At 49.8% G+C, this 8,799-nt stretch overlaps 1 long non-coding RNA gene across 1 annotated transcript; it reads right to left on the bottom strand.

Annotated features, from left to right (window-relative positions):
- Positions 1 to 745: 745 nt before the first annotated feature.
- LOC139041795 (uncharacterized) lies at positions 746 to 5,944 on the bottom strand. Its single transcript, XR_011497735.1, has 3 exons — positions 2,615 to 5,944; positions 1,902 to 2,017; positions 746 to 1,669 (listed from the first exon to the last, which is right to left on the bottom strand). It is a non-coding gene; the product is annotated as an uncharacterized lncRNA (long non-coding RNA).
- Between the last annotated feature and the right edge of the window lie 2,855 nt (positions 5,945 to 8,799).

Below are 8,799 nucleotides of genomic sequence, written 5' to 3'. Positions count from 1 at the left end.
GGACGGCCAGGTTCCTCAGGAGCCCTGTCTGTCTGCTCCCTTGAGCAGAAACTAAAACTGGCTGGGAGGTGTGTACACTCCTGGCTGCTGAGCCCCGGCTGGGCCCGGAAGAAGATCAAGACTTCTTCAACAGCATCAAGAGCAATTACACAACTACAAGGACCCACAACTAAGAATGTACAACTGTGTACTGGGAGGGTTTTGGGGAGAAAAAGGAAAAAAAAATTTAAAAAGAGCAATTATTGCTGACAACTGCTGCACATTTTCAGAGTCCAGCCATTCCCTGGACAGGCTAGATACTCATGAGGTATGGCCACCTTTTTCACCCCCTGAGGTCACGGAAACAGAGCCAGCAAGTCAGCTGACGCTACACTAGACCCCTCCGCTTGCGGAAGAGGAGACCCAGGCCCTGAGAATTCAATCAATTCTTTTTTTTTTTTTTAAACATTGGCACCTGAACTAACAACTGTTGCCAATCTTTTTTTTTTCCTTCTTCTTCTCCTCAAAGCTCCCCGTACATAGTTGTATATTGTAGTTGTGGGTCCTCCGGCTCTGCTCTGTGGGACACCGCCTCAGCATGGCCTGATGAGTGGCGCCATGTCCGTGCCCAGGATCCGAACCAGCGAACCCTGGGCCGCACAGGTGGAGTGTGCTAACTTAACCACCTGGCCCCGGGCCGGCCCCCTCCATCAATTCTTAAAATCACACAGTGGGTCGGTGGCAGGGCCGAGGCAAGGTGTCGAGCCCTGTTTGTTTATTCAACACAGATCAATCGCACTCTATGCCGTGTGCACCTGAAGGAATGGTTTCTGTCAGAAAAGGAGGGAAGGGGTCGGGGGCTAGTCTGTCTTGCAATTTTCTTCCGTCATCACCCTCTTCCGAGACGGAGGCTGAGTCTCAGCTCCAGGTTGACTGTGACTAGGAGCCAACGTGGAAACCTCGTTCCTCTCGCCAGGGCTGATTTAGGACGGGACGTGTGACCTGGTTCTGGGCAAGCAGGTGTGAAGGGAAGTTTTCTGTGGGTCTTGCAAATATTTCTGGGAATGTTTTTTTCTTCCCCAAAGGTTGTCGTCTGTGAATGTAAGGCCTGGAGCTGGGAGCTAGACTGCCGATGCGCTGAGGCCAGCGGAGAAGGGAGGTGGGCAAACCTGGTCTTTGACGACGTCATTGAGCTGCTGGAATGTCAAACACAGAGGCCGCACAGCGAAACTTGCTGACGTGGAGCAGATCAAACCATCTTACTGATTAAACCAGGGGTGTTAGGTTTTCTAATACTGGCAACTGAAAGCGTTCTTCAAAAACATTAAGTTTTACTGCCAAGTCATTCCTCCATCTAACGACTTCTCTTACCTCTTAGGAAAGTAAGAGGAAGGGGGAGCTGAAGAAAGTGAAGAATTGGAAAGCAGCTTCTTAGGAAACCTCAGAAGGGATGCTGAGCTGAGGGCGCAAGAGAGGATGGCAACACCAACCTGTTCACGCAGGTGACGCTGCTCCAACCGTGCTCGTGGCCCCAGACAGCAGTGGAGACGACGGATAATGACAACCAGCAGGTTTGGGGTTTTCCAGGTGGGTCTTCTCCCTCCCTCTCTTGCCACATCATCTCGTCTTCCAGGCTCAGTTCGGTTCACTATTAATAAATGTCTAACCTGGATGAGGCACTCGCAAGTCCCTGTGAAGACAGAAAAATATTCTTGTGACTTCCAGGTTGGCCCAGATAAAGCCAGAGGCTCTCCGGGGGGGGGTCCATGGCTTCATGACGTTAAACCATTGTCAACTGTGAGACCGTGTATTGTCCAAATGGGAAACAAATTCACAAGAAAAAGAAAGTCCCTGTGGACTACTTTTGAGGGTCTTTGGGTTAAAAACAATGGGAATATGGTGGTTAGATGTTCTAGGCTTACTTTAAAACCACAGGACAGCCCGGTGTTGATAAACGCATCCATTCCTTCGTGCAGACTCCATCCCTGGGCGTCCACCACGTGGTGAGTTCCTGTGCTGTGAGCTGCAGACCTGCCCTCTGGAAGTCGAGTGGAGGAATCAGACAAAAGCTGATGTTGACAGCACAATTCAGAATTACACCTGGTGAGGGGGCCGTCAGGGGACGTTTTCTGTCTTCCCTGGACTGGAGGTATGACAGCCCGTGGGCGGCTGGCGAGGATTTCTCGGGAGGCCTAGTAGAAACTCTCCAGGCGGGAAGGGCAGGCAGCATGTTTCGAGCAGCAGAAGCCCGTGTGGAGGCCTGGGCTGGAGCAGCCTGGCCTGTTCCGGGCCTGCTGGTGGTGTCCTGGGGCTCAACAGGGGCGGGGGGAGCTTTTGGAGGATTTGGGGTAGAAGGTCACGACCCTTTGAGAAGCTTGAATTTGATACTGCTGGAGAGAAGGGGCCCTGAGAGGCCAAGGAAGGGAAAGAATGCAACCAGATTTGTTTCCTGGAAAAATGGCCTGTGACAGTGCACACGCTGAGCTGGAGGGGAGAGCCCCAGAGGGAGCGAAACAGGGAAGGCATCCTGGCCTGCGCGAGGAGCACTCCGATGGGAACGGAATTGGAATTTTGAAATAGAACGGGCCCTGGTACTGGGGAACAGGGAATCCATAGACATCGCATTTGGACTCACAAGTTCCAAAGCATTGTCTGAATCCTTCATCACGTTGAAGTCTGCCTCTTGCTCTCCAGGACTGCTGACGTCCTGCAGGAATACAGTCCGCTCGCCAAAAGAAAGTTTTGAAAGATTAGGTTAATCATTGATTTGAGAGGCTTTCAAAGAAAAAGCACCAAAACTGTGAAAGGGATCCAAATACACAAACACAAACACTCCTGCCACAATCACCTTTGGTCTGAAACGCTCCACACACCTGCTGCCTCTCCACGAGGTGCTGCATCTGCTCCCCACCCTCAGCCCTGGGGGGCTCGTCCCTCCCCTCCATTCCACACGCTCCCTCCGCGTCTCCCCTGTCAACTCTCCTGTCAGAAAGACCCCAGCTTCACCAGGAGGAAAAATGGCGCCAGCCATGGGCGAGTCCTCTTGGATGGGCGGGAGAGGGGAGGAGGTGGGATCACCCCCAGACTGATGATTTTCCATCCCGTCGTAGGACTTTCTCTTTTTAAATCCGTACTGATTAGCCAGGACCCAACCATCAATAGGAAATAAAAATAGAGACAATTATCTGAGCAATTTCGAGAAAGGGGGCAGATTTCTTCTTTAATCATCTGTCCATGTTGCTTTTCCTTTCTTAAGAAATAAACTATTTTCAAGAGCCATTTTAAATCCATAGCACATTTGTTTTAATGGAAGATAAGTGACCACTCACTTATCAGATAAGTTCTGACCTAAGCAGAAGCTACAAGGATTTTACAGGTCATGAGGTTTCCCAAGAAACAAATGGAGAGAGTCGCCTTGATGCTGCCAGACGGGCTTTACTGGACTAACTGACATGACGGTCATTGTGTCACGTGAAGGTGAAATCTATTGAGCGTTACATCTGGGCCAGGCCTGTTCTAAGGGCTCTACTTGTTCTAGCTCATTCGACCCTCACACCCCCAATTGCTCTCAGCATGTTGTAGCTGATAAAGCTGTGGAACTCAACTGGCACATGGTGGAGTGAGCCAGCGTTCACATCCAGGCTGTTGGACTCCAAAGCTCAGGGGGTTTTTCTGTTTTTTTGTTTTTTGTTTTTTTTGTGAGGAAGATTAGCCCAAAGCTAACATCCGTTGTCCATCTTCCTCTCCATTGTAGGTGTGGTGCCTCCACAGCATGGCTGATGAGTGGAGTAGGTCCATGGCCAGGATCCGAACCCCAGACCCCGAGCTGACTGAAGTGGAGTGCATGGAACTTTAACCACTCGACCATGGGGCCGGCCCCCTCCTAAGCCCAGTTTTAACCACTAATCTCCATCAACGGCCGTGTGCAGAAACACTGAGCTTGTATTTCTCTCGAGGACATGCTCCCCTAGGTAGAGGTGGAGGGAGCGTCCGGCCTGGGTGCTGGGACGTCTGGCTGCTGGGATGAGCTGTGAGAGAGGATGGGCAGAGGCCTGACGGTCCACGCATCTTGTAGCTCTCAGTGTCTAAATTCCCGGCATGTCTGTCTTTCGTTGCTGCTGTTAAATGCTCTTCTGGGAGAGGCTAAGGCGTCGGGCACTGTCTCTGCCCAGACAAGGCTGTAAAGGAGGGGCCGGGGCTGCCGAGGCCATCCTGGTGGTAGCCGTGAGGATTAAAAGAAGCTTCCCAGGAAGCATGTCAAAGCTGCAAGGTCCAGCTGCCTCTCTGGACAGAGGATTCTTACTCCGTCGCTGACACTGGACAACCTGGTTGTATTAAATCATGGTTGGTGGAAGTGGCAGTTCTCTGTCAAAGGATACAACACGGCACCAGAAACTACAGCGCTTCTCGTTGGGTGAAGAGCGGGCCTAAAGCCGGAAAGCTCTGCAGCTTTCTGCTCCTCTAGCCATGCTCCCGCCCCATCTGCTCTTGGGGGCACTATGGTGTGGATACTGAGATCCGCGTGAATGCCATCGATTTCTTCTCTTCCTCTTGGCCTCTGTGAGTCACTGGTCCCGTAAGTCACTAACTGCCCAGTTTAGTGGCCCCTTGGGTTCGCATGGCTGATCATGGGCCTCCCGTGAGCCTGACCCAAAGCAAATACTCAATAAATGTTAGCGAATTCATGAGCAACATCAAAACTAAATGAGGAGGAAATAATGAACACTGAACAATCAGCTCGAAATGACTTTCCCGAAGTTTTTCTAAGTATGCTAAAAATAGCAGAAGTGAAAATAGTTTCCTGTCTTTTTCTTTGCTGAAGGATCTTCTCCCATATGCAGTTCGTTAGCAGTAGCTCCCCAACGGTCCGAGACAGAAGACCAACAAGATTAGGGTTAGGTTAAGATTAGGATCCGGGAGTCCGAGAGCCTGCACTCAGCTCGCGGACCGGCGCTGAAGGCGACTCCAGTCTGACGCCGAGGCATCCCCTCTGCCTTCAAGTTCTCGCAGCGAGGTTTCCCAGACCTGTTCCCACCCACACAGAGATGCTGAAGGTTTTCTCCTGACCTTTCTACTTCAGTTACTTCCAAACTAGTTTCCTCATTTCTGCCGCTGTGCGATACTGTGCTTATCATTCGGCTCGCATCTGTTCTGGTCACCACTTGCCTGGATGGTGGGGATCCCGTGCCTGTTTCCTACAAGCCTCTGGAGAGCTCTGCCCAAGTGTAACTGATAGGGGCAAGCATAAAACGTCCCATCCAGTGCTGACCTTTGAGTGTCCACTGGCACAACTTGCCTCCCTCCACCGTCCAGTATTTGAGCATAAAAATATTTCCTTGTTTCGCAGACATTCTGCCTGCCACAAACGAAAGGCTAATTCAGGGGTCGTGCTGCCAAACAAAACCAGGTACGTATTGTGTTATAATCTGCCATTGGTGATGCTCCCAGACTGCCCAGGAGCTTTTGGCAGCCTATTCTCGTGGAAAAACCCTGTAAATGGATTCAAAGGGGAGACTGAAGAGTGAATGAAAATGAGAGAGGCGCTCTGAGCTGTGAGCTGGGAGCTAATAAGAATTGAATTCAAATTTTTAAAATAGAACAGAGCCAGCCCTGACGGCCTAGTGGTGGAGTTCATGCTCTTGCTGCTTTGGTGGCTTGGGTTCGGAACCACACCCCTGCCCCAGTCTGTCAGGAGCCATGCTGTGGCAGCGACTCACCTGGAAGAACTGGAAGGACTTACAACCAGGATGTCCAACTGTGCACTGGGGCTTGGGGAGGGAAATAGGAGGAAGATTGGCAACAGATGTTAGCTCAGGGCAAATCTTTCCCTGCAAACAAACAAAAAAAGAAAGAAATTGTTAAAAAAATAAAATAGAACAGACCCTGGTACTTGGGGAACAGAGACTGTATAGACCATCACATTCAGATTTGCAAATTCAAGAACTTACTCCTTAATCCTTCATCAAATTGGAGGCCAACTGTTATCTTGGAATGGTGACATTGTTTCAAAAATACAGTCCGGTGACCAAGAGAAAGTTTTGAAAGTTCGCTTAAAACCGTGACTTGAGTCGGGGGGGGGGGGGGGGACAGGGAGACTTACCTTAAAGATTTTTGATAGAAAATCTGCAAACAAAAAGAGTTCAGCAAAAATTTCAGGTTTCTTCAAAGGCCATTTTAAAGATTTTATTTTTTTCCTTTTTCTCCCCAAAGCCCCCCAGTACATAGTTGTATATTCTTCACTGTGGCATACGGGACGCTGCCTCAGCGTGGTTTGATGAGCAGTGCCATGTCCATGCCCAGGATTCGAACCAACGAAACACTGGGCTGCCTGCAGTGGAGCGAGTGAGCTTAACCACTCCGCCAAGGGGCCAGCCCCTCTTCAAAGGCCATTTTAGCACTTAGACATTGAAAACCAAGCATAACTCCTCCTGGAACAACCAGGAAGGAGACAGAGACAGAGACAGAGAGAGAGAGATAGATACAGATAGAGATATGTAGAGATAGAGATACATAGGGACAGAGAGAGAGATTTGATGGATGTTGTATATCCAGCTGTGGGTAAGGCCTGACCTAAGACAAAAATCCAGAGAAACAAACTGGTTGGGAGGTGAGGGTTGGCGTGGCTGTATTTCACAGGCTGCCCTGAGGACTGAGGAAATCGAGCGATGGGGCACATGCTCTCTCCACTGCTTCCTGCTTCTTCCCTGCCACCTGGTAACGCACACTTGGCCCAGAAACTCACAAGTGTGTTTTGCTCAACAGGAGGTTTAGTTCCAGCCTTCTTAGGAGAGGAGGCCTGTTCTGTGGGATCAGGTCCACCTTGAAGAAGACATGGCAGCAGGCGGAAAATGAATGAGGAAACGAGCAAAGAGAAAGTGAAACATGTAGTGATGAATGGTTAATGCAAATGGCTATCCCCACTCAAACCCAGACGGGTGGGCATTTCTCATCGGAGGAAGTATGGAAATTCAAAGAAGCATTTGAAGAAGCAAAACCTTTCAGCTCAGCCCTGAATCTGGAAACGAAGGAAGACTAGTGATTATGAGGAGCCCAGCTCCAAACCACCAAGCTCAAACGTGTCCCTCCACGTCCCAGGCGTTGTCGAAGGAGCTCTGCTCTGGCTCTCCATCAACTCCAGGTTCCTCAGAGTTGAGTACTCTAGGATAAGAAAAATTACCCCTGTGATCTAAAAGATAGACTATATTTTGGAACAGGAAGCTAAACACGAGAAGAACTGAGTACAAAGGGCTGAAATGTTTTCCAAATATTTTTTTATCATTAATAGTGATTAACACCCAACCAGATGGAGGAACGATCCAAATTGCAAAAGGCGAGATGTGGCAGTGACAGGGTTCTGTGAGCTCACAGCTACGTTCATCGGAGCTAAAAGCAGAAGGCTGGCTCATTCTTGACTTAGCTGGCTGGGTGTTGAGTCTCCTCAAAGGAACAACAAATTTTGAGGAACTTCTACCCTGAAGGAATTATGAAAAACAAGTGAAAACAGGTTGGTGATCTGAAGGGGAGAGAGGGAAGGCAAAGAGGAAAGGCACACGTTTCCTGACTGCTCGCCATGCATCAGATGTCCATCAAGGCACTTGAAACGGGGCATCTTGGTCATCCACCTGCATGACTCTGTGAGGTGACCTCTGTGAGAGAATGCATAATTGTCTCCTCTGGGCCTCAGAGAGATCAAGGAACTGGCCTGAGGTCGCCCAGCTGGTTTGAGCAGGTACAGGCTTTGAGCAAAGTCCTGACTTGGAGTGCTGACCTCTTCCATTGAGAAAAAATGTCCATGTCCCCTGAAGGGCATCAGGCGTTTAAACTAGATCTGGGAAAGCATTTCAGAAAGAGTTCCTTGAAGGTGGGTATTAGCCTGTGACTCAACTATAAAATAGAGACGACTTAAAATGCTTGGGTGACGGATAATCTCTGCAAATAACCAGCCTAAGGGAAGCTGGAGAGGGCAGCAAAGATGCTGGTGTGGCACTCGAGGAACTCGGCTCAGATTTTAGAAAGACCCATGGGGAAGTCAGAGAAGCTCACAATGAAGGAGGAATGTGCACTTGGGGTTGCCTGCAGCGTCTGCAGTGCTAAGCTTTAGTAGGAACTGAGGCTGTGAGAGGCAGAAGTGCACAGTGGGGGGATCTGGGGTGTGTTTGAAGCAGAGAGCAAAGGAGGAAGGCAAGGACCTGCTCTGGGGCAGCGGGGAGATGTCTGTAGGAAACAGCGAGGAAAACAACTCTTCGCTGCTATTTGCTTCCGTTGTCTTCATCCATGAGAAGAACTTCAGACCTGCAATGTTGGATCCAACTTTGGCAAAAGACCCTTGAAACCCAATTGCCTTAAGTGTGTTTAAGTCTCTTGGCCCAGATGAATGAACTGCCTGAGAGAAGTTGCCAGAAAGGGCATGGTGCTGTATTAATCTATCACAGCGAAGACTGGCACAGGCTCCAAAAAGGCAAAGTTAGGCCTGTGCTGTCTTGACGTCCAGGGGGAGGAAAGGGGAGTCTCTGAGCCACAGTCTGGCAGGGCTTCCGGGAGAGATCAGGAGTCAGCACAGATTCGCAACAAACAGGCCATGCTGGACTCATCCCATCCATCCATAGAATCCTTACTTGGTTAGACCAAAGGATGGCTGCCAGCAGACAATATTTAGAGTCTTTAACATCCTTGGAGATGAGAAGGAAAAGTCTGGGCTAGAATATAGCGTTAAGTGCATTTGTACCTAGTAAAGGACCGTATCCAAAGAATTGCTCATGAAACCGTGTCATCCCGGAGGAAGCTCTCTGGGAGGTTTCACCCACAGCCCTGCCCTATCTA

The sequence above is a fragment of the Equus asinus genome, chromosome 24 (genome assembly GCF_041296235.1).
Source record: "Equus asinus isolate D_3611 breed Donkey chromosome 24, EquAss-T2T_v2, whole genome shotgun sequence".
Classification (NCBI taxonomy): domain Eukaryota; kingdom Metazoa; phylum Chordata; class Mammalia; order Perissodactyla; family Equidae; genus Equus; species Equus asinus.
This window is presented reverse-complemented; position numbering and strand designations above follow the sequence as displayed.